Source organism: Tenrec ecaudatus, chromosome 2 (genome assembly GCF_050624435.1).
Source record: "Tenrec ecaudatus isolate mTenEca1 chromosome 2, mTenEca1.hap1, whole genome shotgun sequence".
Taxonomy (NCBI): domain Eukaryota; kingdom Metazoa; phylum Chordata; class Mammalia; order Afrosoricida; family Tenrecidae; genus Tenrec; species Tenrec ecaudatus.
The window spans coordinates 171,401,846-171,425,628 of NC_134531.1; positions in this window are offsets into that span (position 1 = coordinate 171,401,846).

Genomic DNA, 23,783 nt, shown 5'->3' on the forward strand with positions numbered 1-23,783 from the left:
ATGGGTTTTAGTCTCAGTTCCTAGCTGATGAATATCAAACTGTGAATGGTTTAACCTCCTTGAACCTCAATTTCCTCCTTTATGAAGAAGAAAAAAAAAGGCAAGGAGGGAAGAGGAGTGGGAATTCTTACTATGTGTTTTATGCCCAAACCAGAGGGAATGTTCAATGCCTTCCACGGTAATATTAGCTACAAAGATGATGAAAATGATTGAAAACAAGTGAGTTGCAAGTCCTCCCTCAGGGCAAGAACACTTTGTTCTAATAAACCTGGCATTCTGTGATGTTTACCTTCCCAACAAAATCGCTGAAGACAAAATGGGTGCAAAAGCAAATATGACAAAGAAAGTTGATGGTGCCCAGCTTTTAAAAGATTTAGCATCTGGGGTCTTAAAGGCTTGAAGATAAACAAGTGGTCATCTAGCTGGGAAGCCACAAAACCCACATGGAAGAAGCACACAAACTTTGTGATCAGGGGGTGTCGACAGGATCAGCGATCAGACATCAGAAGACCCAAAACAAACAATTTTATCAATGCAAATAAGGGGGACTGGAGTGGAAGCCATCTGCAGACAATTGGACATCCCTTCACAGAAGGGTCACAAGAAAGGATGAGTTAGCGTGGGGATAGCACCAACGAAACATACAACATTCCTCTAGTTCTTTAATGCTTCCTTCCCCCCCCACCACCACCACCACACTATCATGACCCCAGTTCTACCTTACAAATCCGGCTAGACCAGAGCATGTACACTGGTACAGATAATAGCTCTTAACACATGGAATCCAGGACATATAAACCCCATGGGAACAATAATGGAAGTAGCGATACCATGAGGGTAGGGAAAAGTTGGAGAAGGAAGTGGGGACTGATGGAAATGATCGAGATTAACCCCCCCCACCCCTCAAGTAACAAACAGCAGAAACACGGGTGAAGGGAGAGAGTGAACAGTGTACGATATTAAAATAATAATTTGTAATTTATCAAGGATTCGTTCATGAGGGTGGGAGAGTGGGGGAGGGAGGGAAAAAGAAGAGGAATTGATACCAAGGGCCCAAGTAGAAAGAAAATGTTTTGAAAAGAATGATGGCAATGCATATACAAATGTGCTTGATACAATTGATGTGTGGATTGTTATAAGAGCTATAAAAGCCCCCAATAAAATTATTTTAAATGATATCTAGAAAATCATAATAATAAAAGAATTAAGTTAATGGAACACATGGTCAAGGTTTATCCTCAATAACAATTCAAGACAGATCTCATCCTCATGTGAAGAGACACTGCCTCTATTTTGCCCCCTGGACCCATATTTCGTTCTTCCTTAATGAAAGAACATTTCCGTTAACTTGAACTGCGTCCAAACAACCAACTGGCTCTCTGTGGCTGACTTCAAAGAAGATTTCATGTTGTATCAAGCTGTGTTAATGGTGAACGCCCTCCTCAGCATGGGAGAGCCAATCAATCAGGCCACATACAGAGTTGGGGGAAAGTGAGCCAGCACCAATATGGCAAATTAGAAGAGAGAAAGTTGATCACGGGCAAGTAAATTTAGTATTCAAATGTACAGCAATGCTTTTATTAGGTTTATGATGATATTATGCAAACTATTCTTATTTAAATATCTCCCCAAGATTCTATTCACATTTACTACTGAGTATGATGTCTGTCCAGTTAGACAAGATGTGAAAGTCTTATTTGACATGATCTCAGGTAAAAGATTTACCTCAATTTCTAAATCTGGGGGTAGACATGAAGTTATATGCAGACTATCATTTGAACAATGTATGGTTATCATATTTAACTTCCCTTAGCTCACTTACTTGTTGGGTCATTTGTAGAACTAGAATACTCATTGATGGACGAGATTATCTTGTGCAAGATAATCTCTATGCTGCACGCTCTTCCTAGATGTTCTGTGGAGGTGCCAGCCAGGGAGGGGGCTGGGGAAGTTAATGTCAGGATGCCCGCCCCTCACTCCAAATACAGCTGCTTCATATCTGCCCTCTCCTGTAACAAAGGCTGCAGTTTTGTATTGTCTTTAAGTTTGAAAATCAGCCTTCTGAATGCATGTATTCATGGAAGAAAAAAATGACAACTCATAAAAAGTCAAGTGACTTGCCCAAGATTGTGCAGCTAGCGACTTAATGTCATCTCTGGACTCAAATCCCAGATTTCAGAGCAGCGCACTTTCCTAGAAAAGCTTTTGGAAGCATTTTCTTTAACATATATACCTGTTACCTGCATGATTGCCATTATAAACATCAATAGACACTACTCACCTGCCCACTGTGAGAGATCAGCATGGAACTTGGCACCTGGGAGCTCAGAGGATGAAGCGTGCGATCGTGTGCAGGAAAGCTTGCTAAACAAGGTTTTGAATAGTACGTTCAAGTTTGAAGAAACAGAAAGCAGTGCCCGTGAGCTGATTGCGATCCATGGTGACACCGTGTGTGCAGTGGGAGTTTCAAGGCAATGACTTTTCAGAAGTAGATCACCAGATCTTCCAAGGCAGCTCTGCGTGGTTTCAAACTGTCAACCTCTGGTCTAGTAGTTGAGTACAGAACTATCTGTGTCACCCAGGGACTCCTGCCGGCTTATTTTTAGGCATAAAAGGGAAGCAATGAACTGCTCCAAACACTACAACTCTTTGAGATGAAAAATCAAGCCAAATAGAAAAATTCAATTGCCATGGGATCAATTCAGACTCACAGTGACATTATAAATATAAATCACATTATTCTTAGCAAATTTCCTTGTATATTAATCAGCATACAGTCTGGAAACCAGAAATATACTAGGTATTTACAACACAAGAGACTTAATCCAAGGAACTAGCTACAAAGTGTTGAAAATGCTGAGAGAGAGAGAGAGAGAGAGAGAGAGAGAGAGAGAGAGAGAGAGAAGGTAACACCAAGACTAGTAACAGCTGAGAGTACTACCACTTCCAGATTAAACCAAAGAGAAGAAAGTATTGGCAGCACACATGTGACTACCCAAAATGGTGCTGGAACCCCCATGGAGGGCCACCAGGTCAGGATAGGATCAGGAGGAAGGGCTCACCAGGCTGCAGCTGAGCCATGAAATCTGAAGTTGGAATTATCAGAAATGCTGTCACTTCCAGAGAGAGAACCGTGCCTTGCCTTCTCACCGCTTCTCACCAGTGGGACTCTCCTACCAATGCTTCCCACTGGCTGAACCTACTCTAAGTAGCAGATAAGAAACTGTAGGCCCTGTGCTTTGCAGGAGTCCAATCCTGTGATGCAGAGAAGGGCGGGGAGGATAGAGATTGGGCTGAGAGTAAACAGGCAAGTAACCAGCACACCATGCCTTCCAAATGAGATGCTCCTGCCAGAAGCTTCCCCATAGTTCTCAAACTCAAGGTGTGCCCGCCTTTCATCTCCTTACACTAACGTGCCCACTGCTATCCCATGCTTTTGAGATGGAATGCTCCTCCTGGAAATCTCCCCATTGTTCTCATATTCAATGTCTGCCCTCTCTCACATCCACACACTAACATCTAACATGCCCATAGTAGCAAGTCCAGAACAACCCAGTAGTGAACATCTGTCATTATTCATCTACCCAGCACCTAGGGTACAATTTCCCATTGTACAAAGATGAAACCCTAGATCAATGCTTTCCCATTTGACAATGCCACTAGATGATAGTCCATGATCCATCTGCTCCTTGACTTGCAAGTAGGTGCTGGTGCCCCAAAGAAGTAGAGACATTTTCTCGGCATGGACCTGGCTCCTGAAGTCATGACTGCGAAGATACTACAGTGAAGGGTCAAGGGAAGAAGAGATAGAAACGACCAAAGGGATCCCCAGGAAGACTCATTTCAGCCTGACTCTGGAATGTGTCACCATGGAATCTGGTTCATGAAATCTCTGAGGAATGGAAACAGCACAGATAGAGCTTCCGCAGCACCAATGTCGCCAACTCACCAGGCCTGTGTCTCCACTTGTTTTCATCAGCATGCACCCCTGACTGCCCCAGTCCCTCCCATTCCAGGAGTCCTTGCTCAGGCCCTTTTCATGGCTCCCGTGGACAACATGTCAAGGATTGTGCCAGTCTTGAGGGTTCACAGGGTTGTATAATATTTGACTATTGCCAAAATTTAAAAACAAAAAGGAAAATAATTGTTCTAAAATTTAGTTAACAAATCTTTACATGATTTTCTTGTTCCTCATTATCTTTGTTACCAATAACCAAAGTCAAAAATATTCCTATGAAACAATTAAAAACCTTTATTAAGCAATTTTTTAAGTAGAGATCAAAAGGCTTCATCATGATGGAGAGGTAGTAACATACAAAGTCCGAAATGCTATTCTTTCTGATAGCTGGGCACCACCTGCTCTTTTCACCATGCTATGCTACAGCACCCATGCTTTCAGCGATCACTTCACAGGCCATGTCATAAGACCGAATTGTCCTTAGATTGGGGTTGCTATAAATTGCAAGCTCAAAATCCATTCATATCTATGGTTTATAAATGTCCCTGGTTCACTGTAAGAGCATCATTATTATTTTATTGAAGGGCATTATAAATTATGGGGCATATGATAGTTTTATTGATATTGTCATTAATTTAGCCACTGGTAGAGAATATAAAACACTGTCAAGAAAAAGAAGGTATGCATGTTTTTCAGACCAAGATACATGGATTGTTGATTTGAACAGAGTAACAATGGAGGAGACTGGACACTATTTACACTTACAGTGATGGCTGGAGATAGGGCAAAACTTTCATTAAGGCTCTTCCACAATGGTAAATGGGGTATGGCAATGGCACATAGATGGTAGTCTTGACATGTCCCTTATTGGACACTCTCAAGGCAAGAATTTCTAAGCTAAATTCAATGATGTCCACATCCATATCTTGGGGATAGTAGTCGCCTGCTTCTGACAGTGGGGCATTTCAGCTGTAAGCATATAAAAGTATTTCAGTTCCTTTAATCTATTATCAGGGTTTTTTAAGATAAGGTTCAGCTCACTTAGTGGGAATTCCACATTGAATCCTTCTGGTGTGGTCTGTGAGGGATGCTGTGTACCTTGAAAGATAGAGTATTAAGTCCTGGTTGTCCTTAGTACACAGTCAGGGTCACCAAAGTTTCAATGGATACATAGCACCAAGCGTATTCTCCTCTTGGTGGTCTAGATACTTCAGGCTGTGTTCTCCCCAATATCATGCTGGTGCACACGGCTTATCCACCATCCAAAGCATAGTTACCTTCTCCAGGACAGCCATGCCCTCCACCTCGCTGCCTCTTGACTTGGGTTTCCACTAAGGTTCACTGATCACTCTTGGAGGAATAACTGTTCATTTAAGAGAACCATTCTGCTTTCTGGCAAAAACTGATTGGTCTTTTCCCTCCCTCTGTATCATGGGAAAGCGACCCAGGAGAGATGAGGCCACCCATGCCAGAGTGGTTTTAAGATGTACAAGTAAGGGGGTAGTATCTGAGTCTTGAGTTCTAGGCAGCCATACTACCTGGTTGCCTGGGAAACTAGATAGAAGATTAGATGACCTGGTGGTTATTTTCATAGCAGTGGTCGCATGCAACATTTGCCCTTTCTCAATCGGCTAATTTCACTCAGTGAATGGATTCCAGGTCCATCGCTGTCATAAGGTGTTTTGTGGTTTCATCACTGTTATGAAGGGAAGCATAGTACTCCGTTTGATGTATGTACCAGAGTTTCATTATCCAGCCTCCTACGGATGGGTATTTGGGCTGTTTCCAGCTTCTTGCTCTTGTGAACTGAATTCATGGAATTTTAAAAAGAAGTTCTTTGGGCTCTCTCTCCTTGGGCCATACAGAAACTCAACACCTGTTCTCCTAAGTACACCTCCTCCATGAATCCAGATCACGTTTTCCCTACCCACCTGCAAGAGGAAGGCTTCACTCGGTGAACTGCTGTTCGTCTTCTGACTCATTCTTCTGAATAAATCAATAAATAATAAGCAAAATAAACAAGCAAATGCAAATGTCTTCTAAAATTGGGCTCCCTCCCAGTGTCAAGAGTTAATCCAAATATACTAATTTCAATAACCCCTCAAAGCTATGTACTGTTTTCTCCCTCACGATGCGGGGGGGGGGGGGGGAAGGTTTGCTTGCACAGGCTCCTTTAATCAATAAACTCCAAGATGACTTTTTGGATGAAAATTTAAATAAATAAAAACAGCACAGCGTTAAACGACAAGCTTAGCTCAAAATCGCTCACACCACACTTTCCAAGCTCACCTTCTGGTTCATTGAATTGAATTCATTAAGACCCAGCCCCTGAGGGGCTGATACCCAGCTAGCAATACAGTTCTGGGTCATCAACCTTGCTGAGGTGGAAGAAGAAACCTGGTAAGAAGGTGGCTTACACAATCAGGAAGGGAGGCTCTGGAAATCTTGAGCTAATGTTCCCAAGCAAAGGATCATGCAGAAGCTGGATAATTTGAAGGCGCAATGGCACCAAATAAATTGACTGTGCTTTTAACCCTCAGGCAAAGCATCAGTGATTCATTGCTGAAAATTTTCATAACACCCTCCTGCAGCCCTGCTTCCTTAATTCTTCAGCTAGAGGCCAGCCTGACTCCTGTGAGGCAAGGGCATAGCCATGTTCAAGGAGTGACAGGTGGGTGCTCACTGTAGCCTGCTCCACTAGTACAGAGATTCCTGACCACCCCTACGTACAGAGGAGAACTCTACCCCCTGCATACAGAGGAGAACTGGGCACCTTGTACACAGAATAGAACCAGATTCTCTGTGTACAAAAGACAACTAGACCCTCTGTGCGCAGAGCAGAACTGGACCCCCTGAGTACATACAGTAGAACTAGACCCCCTGTGTACAGAGTAGAACTAGACCCCCTGTGCACAGAGTAGAACTAGACCCCCTGTGCGCAGAGTAGAACTAGACCCCCTGTGCACAGAGTAGAACTAGACCCCCTGTGTGCAGAGTAGAACTAGACCCCCTGTGTACAGAGTAGAACTAGATCCCCTGTGTACAGAGTAGAACTAGGTCCCCTGTGCACAGAGTAGAACTAGACCCCCTTGTGCACAGAGTAGAACTAGACCCCCTGTGCACAGAGTAGAACTAGACCCCCTGTGCACAGAGTGGAACTAGACCCCCTGTGCATAGAGTAGAACTAGATCCCCTGTGCATAGAGTAGAACTAGACCCCATGTGTACAGAGTAGAACTAGATCCCCTGTGTACAGAGTAGAACTAGACCCCCATGCACAGAGTAGAACTAGACCCCCTGTGCATAGAGTAGAACTAGACCCCATGTGTACAGAGTAGAACTAGATCCCCTGTGTGCAGAGTAGAACTAGACCCCCAGTGTACAGAGTAGAACTAGATCCCCTGTGTGCAGAGTAGAACTAGATCCCCTGTGTGCAGAGTAGAACTAGATCCCCTGTGTGCAGAGTATAACTAGACCCCCTGTGCACAGAGTAGAACTAGATCCCCTGTGTGCAGAGTAGAACTAGACCCCCTGTGTGTGGAGCAGAACTAGATCCTCTGTGTGCAGAGTAGAACTAGACCCCCTGTGTGTGGAGCAGAACTAGATCCCCTGTGTGCAGAGTAGAACTAGACCCCCTGTGTGCGGAGCAGAACTAGATCCCCTGTGTGCAGAGTAGAACTAGGTCCCCTGTGTGCAGAGTAGAACTAGACCCCCTGTGTGCAGAGTAGAACTAGACCCCCTGTGTGCAGAGTAGAACTAGACCCCCTGTGTGCAGAGTAGAACAAGACCCCCTGTGTTCAGAGTAGAACTAGGTCCCCTGTTTGCAGAGTAGAACTAGACCCCCTGTGTTCAGAGTAGAACTAGACCCCCTGTGTACAGAGTAGAACAAGACCCCCTGTGTTCAGAGTAGAACTAGACCCCCTGTGTTCAGAGTAGAACTAGGTCCCCTGTGTGCAGAGTAGAACTAGACCCCCTGTGCGCAGAGTAGAACTAGACCCCTGTGCACAGAGTAGAACTAGACCCCCTGTGCACAGAGTAGAACTAGACCCCCTGTGTGCAGAGTAGAACTAGACCCCCTGTGTGCAGAGTAGAACTAGACCCCCTGTGCACAGAGTAGAACTAGACCCCCTGTGCACAGAGTAGAACTAGATCCCCTGTGTGTGGAGCAGAACTAGATCCTCTGTGTGCAGAGTAGAACTAGACCCCCTGTGTGTGGAGCAGAACTAGATCCCCTGTGTGCAGAGTAGAACTAGACCCCCTGTGTGCGGAGCAGAACTAGATCCCCTGTGTGCAGAGTAGAACTAGGTCCCCTGTGTGCAGAGTAGAACTAGACCCCCTGTGTGCAGAGTAGAACTAGACCCCCTGTGTGCAGAGTAGAACTAGACCCCCTGTGTGCAGAGTAGAACAAGACCCCCTGTGTTCAGAGTAGAACTAGGTCCCCTGTTTGCAGAGTAGAACTAGACCCCCTGTGTTCAGAGTAGAACTAGACCCCCTGTGTACAGAGTAGAACAAGACCCCCTGTGTTCAGAGTAGAACTAGACCCCCTGTGTTCAGAGTAGAACTAGGTCCCCTGTGTGCAGAGTAGAACTAGACCCCCTGTGCGCAGAGTAGAACTAGACCCCTGTGCACAGAGTAGAACTAGACCCCCTGTGCACAGAGTAGAACTAGACCCCCTGTGTGCAGAGTAGAACTAGACCCCCTGTGTGCAGAGTAGAACTAGACCCCCTGTGCGCAGAGTAGAAGTAGACCCCCTGTGCACAGAGTAGAACTAGATCCCCTGTGTGCAGAGTAGAACTAGACCCCCTGTGCACAGAGTAGAACTAGACCCCCTGTGTGCGGAGCAGAACTAGATCCCCTGTGCGCAGAGTAGAACTAGACCCCCTGTGTGCGGAGCAGAACTAGATCCCCTGTGTGCAGAGTAGAACTAGACCCCCTGTGTGCGGAGCAGAACTAGATCCCCTGTGTGCAGAGTAGAACTAGACCCCCTGTGTGCGGAGTAGAACTAGATCCCCTGTGTGCAGGGTAGAACTAGACCCCCTGTGTGCGGAGCAGAACTAGATCCCCTGTGTGCAGAGTAGAACTAGATCCCTTGTGTGCAGAGCAGAACTAGACCCCCTGTGTGCAGAGTAGAACTAGATACCCTGTGTGCAGAGCAGAACTAGATCCCCTGTGTGCAGAGTAGAACTAGGTCCCCTGTGTACAGAGTAGAACAAGACCCCCTGTGTTCAGAGTAGAACTAGACCCCCTGTGTTCAGAGTAGAACTAGGTCCCCTGTGCGCAGAGTAGAACTAGACCCCCTGTGCGCAGAGTAGAACTAGACCCCCTGTGCACAGAGTAGAACTAGACCTCCTGTGCACAGAGTAGAACTAGACCCCCTGTGTGCAGAGTAGAACTAGACCCCCTGTGCGCAGAGTAGAACTAGACCCCCTGTGCACAGAGTAGAACTAGACCCCCTGTGCACAGAGTAGAACTAGATCCCCTGTGCGCAGAGTAGAACTAGACCCCCTGTGCGCAGAGTAGAACTAGACCCCCTGTGCGCAGAGTAGAACTAGATCCCCTGTGTGCAGAGTAGAACTAGACCCCCTGTGCACAGAGTAGAACTAGACCCCCTGTGTGCAGAGCAGAACTAGATCCCCTGTGTGCAGAGTAGAACTAGACCCCCTGTGTGCGGAGCAGAACTAGATCCCCTGTGTGCAGAGTAGAACTAGACCCCCTGTGTGCGGAGCAGAACTAGATCCCCTGTGTGCAGAGTAGAACTAGACCCCCTGTGTGCGGAGCAGAACTAGATCCCCTGTGTGCAGGGTAGAACTAGACCCCCTGTGTGCGGAGCAGAACTAGATCCCCTGTGTGCAGAGTAGAACTAGATCCCTTGTGTGCAGAGGAGAACTAGACCCCCTGTGTGCAGAGTAGAACTAGATACCCTGTGTGCAGAGCAGAACTAGATCCCCTGTGTGCAGAGTAGAACTAGGTCCCCTGTGTGCAGAGTAGAACTAGACCCCCTGTGTGCAGAGTAGAACTAGACCCCCTGTGTTCAGAGTAGAACTAGACCCCCTGTTTGCAGAGTAGAACTAGATCCCCTGTGTGCAGAGTAGAGCTAGACCCCCTGTGTACAGAGTAGAACAAGACCCCCTGTGTTCAGAGTAGAACTAGACCCCTTGTGTGCAGAGTAGAACTAGACCCCCTGTGCACAGAGTAGAACTAGATCCCCTGTGCACAGAGTAGAACTAGATCCCCTGTGTGCAGAGTAGAACTAGACCCCCTGTGCACAGAGTAGAACTAGACCCCCTGTGCACAGAGTAGAACTAGATCCCCTGTGTGCAGAGTAGAACTAGACCCCCTGTGCGCAGAGTAGAACTAGACCCCCTGTGTGCAGAGTAGAACTAGATCCCCTGTGTGCAGAGTAGAACTAGACCCCCTGTGCACAGAGTAGAACTAGACCCCCTGTGTGCAGAGTAGAACTAGATCCCCTGTGCACAGAGTAGAACTAGATCCCCTGTGCGCAGAGTAGAACTAGACCCCCTGTGCGCGGAGCAGAACTAGACCCCCTGTGTGCAGAGTAGAACTAGATCCCCTGTGCACAGAGTAGAACTAGATCCCCTGTGCGCAGAGTAGAACTAGAGCCCCTGTGTGCAGAGTAGAACTAGATCCCCTGTGCACAGAGTAGAACTAGATCCCCTGTGCGCAGAGTAGAACTAGACCCCCTGTGTGCAGAGTAGAACTAGATCCCCTGTGCACAGAGTAGAACTAGATCCCCTGTGCGCAGAGTAGAACTAGACCCCCTGTGCGCGGAGCAGAACTAGACCCCCTGTGCGCGGAGCAGAACTAGATCCCCTGTGCGCGGAGCAGAACTAGACCCCCTGTGCGCGGAGCAGAACTAGATCCCCTGTGCACAGAGTAGAACTAGATCCCCTGTGCGCAGAGTAGAACTAGACCCCCTGTGCGAGGAGCAGAACTAGACCCCCTGTGTGCAGAGTAGGAGTTGCTCCAGAGGGTTTTCTAAGCTGTAACCTTTGGGAAGCAGCTCATCAGGCCTTTTTTCCAATGATGCCCTGGAAACCGTTTGTCTAATATCAAGCATGTTATTGTTTGCCCCAGCCAGGACCCCAGTGCCGGTCGGGGAGAAACACATCTATTCTGGCGATAGTGTAGGATTAGCTGGCACCTGTGAGGAAGCCTGAGTTATCTATGCCAAAACGTGAAAGGAGCTTCACATAGTGATGAAAATAATTGTTAGCTGTGGAAGGGCCTTGGTTTATGCCACTCATTGAACTAAGATCTTTAAAGTTCTTAGTTTGGTATTATTTAATTTGGCTTAATGAATCCATTGAGTGGCTGCCATGATCATCTAGAACTTGTATTCTCTGAGCTGGCGCTGGGAGAGCTGGCCTTGGAAACACCACTGTGGAGCTCCAGATGTGAGTGCATCAGCCATGCAACAGGTCAGCGGTATATCTACTATGACCTGATCAGTTGGTGGCCAACCACTCACCCTGGACTCTTCAGCCAAGACATGGTAAATCTCCAAAGACCAGGTCATTGTGCAAGAATCGATGTTGCGTTAAAATGGAGGATGACCACATCAGATACCAAAACAGCAGATGGCTACACCATCCTATAACTGCCAAATCACACTCATTATATAATTTCCTGAACAATGACCATCATGGCCCAGCCAAGATGAGTGAAAAAAAAAATCATGGCCACCAGGTTGATGCCTATTCATACTGACCCTATAGGATAAGGTAAAACTGCTCCCTGTGAGTTTCCAAAACTGTAACTTTTTACGGAATTAGAAAGTCCAATCTTTCTCCCACAAAGCTTGTTGGTGATTTCAAACTGTTGACCTTGCTGTTAGCAACCCAACCTGTAACCACTCTACCTTCAAAATGATACATAGCCTAATTGACTGTCATTGCCAATGTTGTTTTTGACTCACTCCTCAGATTCATTACTGCCAATATATGCTGCAAATCCACAAAGCAGTTGAACAGTATCTTTTTTTACTACTGTCATCAGTGTGAGATGTCAGGTAATGAGATAGTAAGTGAAAAGTCAGTGTGCTGCTTTGGGTAATTGGGGGTAGCAGCTCAACAGAGGAAACTGGAGAGATTCGTACAGCCCAGCCTCTGTAGAGGGGATGTCAGAGCGATGCCCTGAAGGTCAGTCAGGTCTGGGTTTGACTCCCACTTCCACCATTCAAGAGCTGTGTAAGCTTGGATGAGTTATTGAGCATCGCTGTAAAAAAGTCCTACAGCAAATTAGTAAGATAACAAACTGAAACTACTGGAAATTAGCATGAACTATGTAATGTGGATGAAGATGAGAATGCAGCTTGAAGGGAGCATTACAGAAGCATCATAAATGGAAAGACGGTGTCTTTGTAGCACTCATAAAAATACAAAGCTCTTAGTGTTGTCCGCTGTCTCCGCACCACCTCTGAGACCGCACACTGAGAGATGCTGACCTCGGCCATGAAGTGGAGAGGCGCTGAGCCTCTTGTTCTGCCTCTCGAGACGCACTGCCCTGTTAGAGGGGAACTTCAAGGCCAGGGGTGGGGAATGGCCAGTCCTCAGACCATAGAATCATCCCTTCCAGACAACCTCACACACCTCACTAAGTGGAAGCTATTCCAGCCATCACTTTGGGAGTGAGTTCACTAAACATTTGACCAAATATGACAGGCTAATTTTCACATTGATAAGTGTCCGTGGCCTGCTGCTGATGTCATAAATATCCAAATGGTCCTTGGCAGAAAGACAGGTACCCGCCCTGTTCTAGACAAAGAGTAGCCTGTGTGTAACCATGCTACTGCTCCGCATACCTATGGGCTCTTCCCCCATCAGGGAAGTTGTGCTCCTCAGAGTTGACTCGGAGAGGAAAAGTGGAAAACCAGGCGCCCAGATGATGCTAGTGCTTTGCCAAGAGTGCCTCACTGAATCCCCACAGCCCTGAGGTAGATGCCATGGCCACCCCACATTCTAAAAGAGGAACTAAGAATGCTTGTGTAAGTTACCCGCTAGTCAATGTTGACCCACACTGCCCTGTCAGTGGGAACCACCAACTTTCCGGTTAGCAGCCAAGTGCTAAACTTACCATCTGGCTCGCTCAAAGGAAGACTGAAGGAGCAGCAGTCACACAGGTGCGAGAGGCAAAGCAGGAATTCAAGCTCGCGTCTCTACCTCCAAGGCACGCTCTCTGAATGTGTAGCCCGGTCTTCCTTAAGATCATCCCATCAGCCCTGGGGCACCCAGAGCCTCCTGCCACACAACTGTAGCTTTGACGTTGCTGTTGGGGTGACTACTTCATCCCCCAAATGCGAGCTCCTGGAACGCAGGGCCATAGCTCTGCGTCTCAAGCAGCCTGCAAGATATGTTGAAGCAGGCACCAGTGCCATTGTGTTCAGCTCTGTGTCCTCATCACATAAGGCAGCGCCTGGTGTCCGTGACCCGTGTGCATGATGCTGGACGAACGGCTAGGTAAAAGCATGGATCGACATCCTCCGATTCATTTCTTCAGTGTGTAGTTCAGTGCTTGCTATACGTATAGAAGGTGCTCAATCGAGATTTGGTATCCATCAGTTACACTCTGTAGCTTAACGTTTAAACGGAGTTGATGTTGTTTATAGGAGCCCACCAGTTTATTTCAACTTTAATAATGCCAGTTAGCAAAGTAGGATGGCACCAGAGGGTGCTTTAGGCTGCAGTCGTGGTGGGCATGGAGGCCCAGGACTTGCTCCCGCGGGGCTGCTGGCCTGGTTGGAACCATCAACCTCTCAGCAGCCAAACACTTAGGGCTCCTTCAGTGGAACTAAAGTTTTACAATTCTCTTTCTTACAATTCAAAAAATATATATGAAATTTAAAGGAAAATTTTTTCTGCTAAAAAAGGGGGATCAATGGGCAATAGAGAGGAAGCATTCCCATTTAGTCACTCGTGGTGAATTTAGACGAACTTGACATTTGAAAGCCTTGGATTTGAAGCCAACCCTGCGCCCAGAAGGAGTCATGTGTGTAGAAGCATGCTTCCGCAGGAGTTGCTCCTGCTGCTGAACGTCGTTACCTCGTGGCCTGAGTGCAGCGGAACAAAGCGCTAAGGGGTCCTGCACTGTCTGCACATCCAGTGCTATGGTTAAGCCCATTGGTGCTGCCACTAGGAACTCTGCTGGGGCCTTCCTCTTTTTCACCACCCTCTGCTGCAGGATGTCCTTCTCTAGAACCGGTCCCTCCTGATAGCACACTCAAAGCTCATGAAATGCAGCCTCGCCATCCTATCTTCTAAGGAGCATTCTGGCTGTACTTCTTCCGAGACAGGTTTGATCCTTCTTCTCGAAGTCACGGGTATATTTAGCCTTCTTTGCCAGCACATAATTCAAAAGCAGCAACTCTTCTTCCAGTCTTCAGTTTCACGTGTCTGTGAGGTAACTGAAAACACCATAACTTGTTCCAGGCACACCTTAGCCGTCAAAGTCGCATCTTTGCTTTTTAATACTTGTACGAGGTCTTTCGCAGCAGATTTGCCCAGTGCAATACTTCATTTGCTCTCTGAGCTGCTGCTTGCACGAACATTAATTGTGTGTCCAAGTAAAATCAAACCCTTGAAAAGCTCCGCCTTCTCTATGTATATCATGCTGATGTGAAGATTCTTGTCTGGTGTGGAGGTGGATCATCTACCCTGAAGGAGGTAACTTCGGTCCAAACCCTAAACCCAAACCAGCTGCCTTCAGCGGATTCTGAGACTGTCAACCTTGACAGAAGCAGAAGGCCTCCTCTTTCTCCCAGGGAAACCCTGGCGCGTAGGAACGGATGGCCTCGCAGTTAGCCGCCCAAGCTTTAGCCCACAGCACCAGAAAGGCCCCTTGCAGTCCGCCGTGCCTTTCCACAAGCCTGCGTGCTGAGTTCCCCGTGCTTGTGTGGGTTCCTCAGAGATGGATGATCACACGTGTTCCCGGAATTCTCAAGTGTTCCTGGAAGGTGTGTGCTGGGGAAGTGAGAAGCCCTTGAAGATCCATTGTTCGTTGAGTGTGGAGGTGGAAAGAGTGGGGAGGAGCGACCGGGGCGCAGGAGGCCCTTTTTCTCAAGGTGTGGCAAGCAGAGAGCGCTGCCCAGCACAGCGGAGAAGGCACATACGTCTTCGTTTCCCAAGTGGTCTGATCACTACACATACGCAATGAGATGACAGGTGATGCCTGGCACATCAAAGCGCGCGAAGCAGTGTCCACAGCTGCAAACGGGCTGCATAGACCCACACTCTGCCCTGCTGCTTTGGTTGCCTTCAGTCTTTCCCAACTCACCGTGCTTCCGTGTGTATTGGGCAGAACTGCTCCGAAGGCCATGACCTTCCAAGTGCAGACTACAAGCACTTTTCCCCATGAGGCTTCTGCTTTCGGCTAGTCGAGTGCTTAACTATTCACACCAGTCCTGAGTCCTGCCTGGCCCAAACAGTTGTTTAAGTAATAAAAAGCAGTGTCAAAACCACCAGCATGTGTGTTCTCATTGGTTTCCTCCCTGGCAAGTCTTTGGGGCCAATTGGCAGTGGCATCGTTCACTCCACACAGCACAGGAGGAACCACTAAGCAATATGTGGCAGCGAGAGGCAGGGCTGGGCTCAAACACAGCTTTGTGGATTCGCAAGACCAGTCCTTAGACCCCTGCCTCTCCCACTGGCTTGCTGGCTGCATCTAGGACGAGCCTCACCTGCACATGAAACAGGGAACCATCTCTAAGTGAGGGGTTTCTTTTCCATTTTACCTGCCCCATAAAATGTCTTCTCCAATAGTCTCCCAAAGATCCTGAAACCCATACCCACTTCTCTTCAAGGTCGAGTGCTGTTAATTCCCCACAGAGTCACCTGTTAAGAATGTGGCCAGACGGGAAGAAGAGATGAGCCAGTCAGGGTGCTTTATAGCACCAGGAAACATACACCTTTCCTCTAGTTCTTTAATACTCACCCGCCCTCCCTACTATCAGGACCCCAATTCTACCTTAGAAATCCAGCTAGACCAGAGCATGTGCACTGGTACAGATAAGAGCTGGAAACACAAGGAATCCATGACAGATAAACCCCCTCAGGACCAATATTGGGAGTAGAGATACCAGGAGGAGAAGGGGAAGGTGGGGGGTGGAGAAAGGGGAAACTGATCACAATGATCTACATATAACCCCCTCCCAGGGGGATGGAAAACAGAAAACTGAGTGAAGGAAGACATTTGTCAGTGTAAGACATGAAAAAATTTTATTTATAAATTTTCAGAAGTTCATGAGAGAGGAAGAGGAGGGGAGGGAGGGGACAATGAGAAGCTAATACCAAGGGCTCAAGTAGAAAGAAAATGTTTTGAAAATGATGATGGCAACAAATGTGCAAATATGCATGACACAATGGATGGATGGATGGATGGATGGATGGATGGATGGATGGATGGATGGATGGATGGTGGTAAGAGTTGTATGAGCCCCAATAAAATGATTTTTTAAAGAGCTCTAAGAGCCCCTAATAAAATACCTTTAAAAGGAAAAAAAAGCGAGAAATCTGATTCCAGGAGGCACTGTCTAGGTCTTCAAAAGGGTCCTAAGCCTGTCCTTGGTGAACATCTGAGTCTAGATTTATGCTTCTCAAATGTCAAGATCTTCTTTTATACAATGAAGTATTTGGATTGCCTGATCTTGATAGTCCCTTCCTGCTGGAACATTCTCTGGCACTCTGATTCCAACAGATGTCTAACAAGTTCGGCCACCCGAGCCTTGTCCACTTTGAAAAGGCCCAATACCTTAAGGACAAGGGGCACTGGCACCTGACAAGAAATGTCCCTGCCAGCAAAGCAGGTATGCTTGAGAGCTCAGGGCCTGGCCCAGCTCCCAATTATGTTGCTGTAAAGCTAATAACTCTCTCTCTCTCTCTCTCTCTCTCTCTCTCTCTCTCTCTCTCTCTCTCTCTCTCTCTCTCCATTTCTCGCTCCTCGTTGTCCCTGGCCAAGAAAGCAAACCATACACAGAGAGATCCAAGGTTCTACTGTGGATGGTCTACTGGCTCTGCTGTTGATGTCACTTAAAGAAACCAGTTATCCTGGTATCTGCAGCCCCGCGAAAGTACCAGGCTGCCCTGGGAATGCCAGCAAGAACTGAGGCTGCCCCTTCTAACTCTGACATGGCCACTATCCGACAAGTCCCTTGGCTTCCTATGAGCGCAGAGGTGGGCGGGGAAGGAGAAAAGAGAATAAGAAGAAGGGAGCGAGGAAAGACTTACATGTGAAAGAAACGAAAAAGCATGCGACCAAAGAAAACGATCCTCTCTGGAGTTTATAAATCATGACTAGGGTGAAGGTTACAGAGCGCACCGTTAGTCTTACATTTAACAGCTCATTAGTCTTACATTCAGCCACAAGTTCAGCAATTCAAACTCACCAGCTGCTTCTCAAAAGAAAGCTGAGGCTTTCTTGTCCCAGAAAGATGCGCAGCCTGGGAAATTCTCGGGGGCATTCCACTCCACCCTGTAGGATCACTCCGAGTCGATTCTACTAGATGGCAGTGAGTCTGGCTTTTGGAACTTTTGCCTCATCTCATTCATTAAAATCTCCTTAATTCTATACCTCCCTTGACTTTAAAAGTCACTGGCCAGAGAACATGATTCCCAGAAAAGCGCACACACATGCACGCACGTGTGTGTCGCGCACGCCAGTGTTATGTGAACAGTCACACTGGTGCACATCTAATTCTCAGCAGCATTCAGCGGTCTACGTCTCTGCTTTGTGCTGTCATCTGGGGGTGGATTGAGAATGTCGACATGGCGGGCTGTTAGGACAGCACATCAAACACACATTTATACTTTCTAACAAGTGATTGTATTACTTTATTGGAATTTCCAAACGCTAATTAGTGGTCCTTGCTGAGCTACCAGCCTCTGCCTACAGATTTTACCTGCAGCCTCTCATGTAGTCCTTGAAAGAGTCTGTGAAGTTGCTGTGGCAGCATTGGCTGATTAGTTCGGGGGTGGTGTCCATGAGTAGAAGCTACGGTAGAGGCTTGGGAAGGGGAGGATTTGCCATCCCGGGTAGAGAATGAATTCTAGAGCCATCGTCCAGTACAGCTGTGGGTGCCCACAAGTTGTGACCCCTCAACTTCAGTGGGTACCTCTCCCCTAGATCACATTCATTTACATCATGTAGTTTATGGTATCAACAGAGCCTCTATAATTGTGCAATCCAGGACCTGCACAACGGTAGTGGAAGCCCCATTCCTAGGGTCCCTGGTGGAACTGAAAACTGGTGCAACGCTTCATCCAATTCCTGATAAAATGTTTTCTTAAAAACTGACGAAGCAGATGGTGAGCTGGGCTGTAGAAATAGGTTCTTCAAGGGCAGGCGCTTTAGTGCAAAGGATGACAACTAGGAACTGAAGAGCCATTGACCCTGTTACTCACTTGATATGTGTCCTGGGACAAGCCCTTTCTCCTTTCTCGTTGGTCAGTTTGATAGCCTGTGAAATGAGCTGCTTGGACTGAATGGTCCCTAAAATCCCTCCCAGACGTGTGTGGTGAAGTTCGTTGGGTTTGCCACCCTAGATCTCCTCCCTGATATGTCACACCCTAATTTTGTCTCCAAAAGCTGTGTTCCCTGCCTTCCACTTAAAAGAGTTTCATTCCGGCAGTGCGGAGTGAGTAAGCTTAAACCCATGGGTACCTTTCCTTCACACCTTCCCGCCTCAGCCACAGTCCCTGGTTCAAACTCAAAGCTGCAACCCAAGCAGAGCCAATGAGTCTCAAACCCAGAGTGGTTTGGGGTTTTGTTTTTTTGTGTTTAAGCTACCAAAGAAGTGGGCTTCCTTTTTCTACCTGGGTGTGACCCTGAAAGGAGGTAGTCCCAATGGGTGCTGGGTGGAATTCAGGAACCGGGGAATATAGACTTGAACATAGACTCTTTACCAAAGAAGTGGCGGGGCGGCGGGAGGGGGGGAGTGGAAACCCCATTTCCTGGCTATGTACTTTGAACCCTGTTTAAAGCTTCAACTGAAGGCAGACATTCTTGGACATGAGGCAACAAGGTCTTTTTTGCTTCAGGCGGGGGTATAGTTACTAATCCCAGCTGAGCTAGATGACTATGGAGTCAATGTGACATAGTAGGTTACACGTGGATCTGCAGTTTGAAGCCACCAGTTGCCCCACTTGCGACAGAGTCTCAGAAACCCACAGGAACAGTTCTACCCTGTCCTATAGGGTCACTGTGATCGAAGCGACTCAATGGCAGTGAGTTGAAATCTGGCCAGGAGCTCCAGTTGTGCTATTAGGTAAGCCACAGATTACTAACCCCAAGGTCAGAGTTTCAAACTCACCAGCCCTGAGAAAGATGAGTCTATGCAGCCCTGTAGACACTTACAAATTCAGAAACCCTTTGTAGGACTTCACTGAGTTGGAATCCACTCAATAGCAGTGGATTTGGTTTTTTAGGGTCTAACTCTAGCGAGGAGTCACTAGGTGTTGCAAATTGTTCATATACTTGTTGCTAAACAACGTGCTGGAGGTTCAAATCCACCCAGAGATGCTTCAAAGGAAAAGTTTTATGTTCTATGGATGTCAACAAACTCAGCCACTGAAATCTGCACAGTTCTACCCCGACGCACATAGGGGGCAGCCGTGAATCAGAATCAATTCAGTGACAACTGGGTGTTTGTTTGTTTGTTTGTTTGTTTGTTTGTTGTTTAACTCTAGAAAAAACTGAGCTTGCATCACAGGTCAGAGCACAACGGAAAGGGAAAGGTTGAGAGGCACTGTGAGATGCTCAGCAAGCCCCCCAGATTCCATGCAAGCGCTTTTCCCACACGTCTCCCACACGTGCGCACACCGTGGGGCAGGGGAAGTGAGGTGAACTATTCTCTCTCACTTACTTACCGGGCTTCCCACTTCCAGATGAGTGTGTCATCAAAGCTGTCACCCAAGGAAGGAGGCAGCACGCTGATTTGTTGACTTCAAAAATGCCTCCACTATTCCTGCAAGATTCAGGGGTCAAAAGCCCCCAAAGAGAACAATCTGGGTGAACATGACAGTCTAACTTTTCTGACCACCGAGTATGTATCAGGGGGTATTATAGGCACTGGAAGAGGAACTTCTTTCATGACCCACTCCAAAAAAGCCCACGATTTCAGAGTGTTTACAACTGAGAAGAAGCAACAAGGCAGGTGTCCAGTTCCTCCAGACAGTACGCTCTTTCTGGCTCCTGAATATAATCTCCAAATGAAAAGTGATTCTCTAGACAAACCCTGACTCTCCACACTCCTCTGCCCCATTTGGGCCCTGACGTGCTCTCAGAAGTGTCATCAGCAGGGAACAGAGGGCGAAGACCATCCTGGTGGCACTCAGAGACGGTGACATCAAACAACTGTCTACAAAAGCTTTGTGCAGTATTTCAGCAGAAATTATAAAACATCCCTTTAGTTAATTATAACAAGAAAAACATTTTTGCAAGCCCCTGTGTCACGAGTCCTACAAGGTTAAAAGTCTATGCGAATTTCCTGTTTGAATTTTTAATTCACTGTCATCGAAGCTACCGTTATTACTAAATTATCCTAACACTTAAAATCACCTGGTGCTGTCTGCACGCACTGCAGGTACACCCAGGTGTTTTCTTTGCTGTTCGTGTTTTTTATAGTTGCTCGCTTTGTCAAATGTTGGGATGTTTTAGCTACAGTATTATAGAACCTATAGAAAAAGTGCTTTTGAGAATGATAAAGTAATTAAAGGACAAGGAGAAGCATCCCCGCAAAAAAGAAGCCTTTACTCAGTTACTGATAATGTTGTGATCCAATGCAGAAGATTTTGCAAAGAAGTTTTGTTGTTAGCATTCATATTACACCAGAGAAGAACTGATGCATTTCAATGATGGTGCTGGCTAAGAATATCTAATTTACCATAAACTGCCAGAAGAACAAAGAAATCCATCTTGGAAGAAGTACACCAGAGTGTTTGTGTTAGTCTGGGTAGACTAGAGAAGCAAATCTATACACACTCATATGTATATAGGAAAAAGGTTTATATACAAGAGCAGTTGAATATTGAGGAAACATCCCAGCCCTGTCCAGATCAAGTCCATAAGTCCGATATTAGCCCATATGTCTGATACCAATCTATAAAGTCCTCTTCTGACTCACCAAATACATGTTATGACCCCGAATGCAGGATGATCACAGCCAGTGGGTGTAAAGTCTTGTGGATCCAGTGGCGATAGAAGCATTTCAGTGCTGGCAGGGATCTCCATGGGACTCCTCCAGTTCCCAGGGTAGGTCCATGTGACTTCTCCCCAGGGATGTCTCATAGGAAGTCAGCTGAGAGAGAGGTGTCTCCTACCTCCAAGGAAGAAATACTAGATTCACCGGAGTTCTCAGAAGAAGGCCATGTGCTCATAAAGGCCCCATTGACTATGACCCGATTGAGAGACGAGACTCCACCTTTTGGTCTTAATCCTCTCAAGCCCCAAATTGACACCAGATTGTGTAACTACCACAGTTCTCCGCAGCCCTCTTCTTTAAAACTGAAGCATATCAATGTTTGGATAAGAGAAGGGGCCTCTGAAGAAAGCTGATGGTGCCCGGCTAACGAAAGAGATAGTGACTGGGGTCTTAAAGGCTTGAAGGTGAACAAGCGGCCATCTAGCTCAGAAGCAAAAAAGCCCACATGAAAGAAGCACACCTGCCTGTGCGATCACGAGGTGCCAAAGGGACCAGGTATAAGGCATCATGCAAAAAAAAAAAAAAAAGAAAATATGTGTGTGTGTGTGTGTGTGTGTGTGTGTGTGTGTGTGTGTGTGTGTGTGTGTAGTGAATGAAGGGGGAAGTGCAGAGCGGAGACCCAAGGCCCAAGTGTCAACCACTGGAGATCCCCTCATAGAGGGGTTTAGGAGAGGAGATGGGTCAGTCAGGGTGCGAGGTAGTACCGATGAAGAACACAGCTTTCCCCCAGATCCTGGATGCTTCCTTCCCCCAACTACCATGATCCGAATTCTACCTTGCAGGACTGGATAAGGCAGAGGTTGTACACTGGTGCATATGGGAGCTGGAGGCACAGGGAATCCAGGGTGGACGACACCTTCAGGACCAGGGGTGTGAGGGGCAATGCTGGGAGAGTGGAGGGTGAGTGGGTTGGATAGGGGGAACTGATTACAAGGATCCACATGTGACCTCCTCCCTGGGAGATGGATGGCAGAGAAGAGGGGGAAGGGAGACTCCGGATAGGGCAAGATATGACAAAATAACAATCTGTGGATTATCAAGGGCTCATGAGGGAGGGGGGAGCGGGGAGGGAGGGGGGAAAAACGAGGACCTGATGCAGAGGGCTTAAATGGAGAGCAAATGCTTTGAGAGTGATTAGGGCAAAGAATGTACAGATGTGCTTTATACAATTGATGTATGTATATGTGTGGATTGTGATAAGAGTTGTATGAGCCCCTAATAAAATGTTTTTTAAAAAAGAGAGAGAGACGGGGCCTCTGGAAATGCTATTGATGAGAAAGAAAGCAACAGGGACTCAACCTAAAACCACACATAGGAGCTATGATGGAAAAGGGCTTTATCTTGCACAGTAAAGGCCTGTTGACCTACAGATAGCCATCTTAATGGAAGGACATAACTATGGACATTTTCTCCAACCCCCAACCCCCCACCCACCCCACACACACACACAAATCCTCTAGCTTCCTGGCCAATATCACCCAAGCCCCACCACCACAGCCTCAGCTAACAGCAAGATTTGAATTAAGTCCCTGACCACCCACATTTGAAATCTTGCCCAAGTAGAAATGGAATTCTGGGATTGAAGACAGACCACAGATTTGTGACTCTCAGACGTACACACTTCATGGATGTTTTGGTTTGGTCTACAGAGCTTTGTTGGCTTGTTTTCATTTAAGTGGGCATCTTGAAAAGCTCTCCTTAGAGGAGAGGATGGCGAGAGTTCATATTATAGACTTTAGACATGTTGGCAGGAGAGATCAGTCCCTGGAGAAAGATAGCATGCCTGGTAAAGTAGAGGGGCAGCAAAAGAGAAGGAGCCCTCCGTGCCTTGGACAGACAGTGGCTGCGATCATGGACTAAAGCATAGCAAAAATTGTGAGGATGGGCTGGACTGGGTGATATTTTGTTCCATTGTACATAGGGTTGCTATGTGTTCAAGCTGACTTGACAACACCCAACAGCAACATTCATATCACGTAAAAAATATATTACTTTAAGCAATGTACAGCTAGATTTATCACATAATATTCTATGAGCTAATTGGTCATAAATACTACTAAGGAATCTGTATGTCTGATAAGAAGGAGGTACATGCTGAAGAGAGAGAGGTGACATCAACCTAGAGGCATCACTGGTGCTCTTTGAGATGTTTGACCAGCATCATTCTTTCTTTGTCCCTCCACTCATCTTTTCTTTTTAATCATTTTATTGGGGGCTCATACAATTCTTTTCACAATATATACATTCATCAATTGTGTCAAGCACATTTGTACACTCTTGCCATCATCATTTTCAAAACATTTTCTTTCTACTTAAGCCCTTGGTATCAGCTCCTCATTTTTATGCTCACTCATGAACCCGTGATAGCGTATACTTTTTTTTTTCATGTTTTACACTGACTGATATCTCCCTTCACCCATTTTTCTGTTGTCCATCCCCCTGGGAGTGAGTTTTAGGTAGATCATTGTGATCGGTTCCCCCTATATACCCCTGCCTTCCCCTTACACTCCTGGTACTGCTACTCTCAACATTGATCCTGAGGGGTTTATCTGTCCTGGATTCCCTGTGTCTCCAGCTCTTATCTGTACCCATGTACATGCTGTTGTCTAGCTGGATT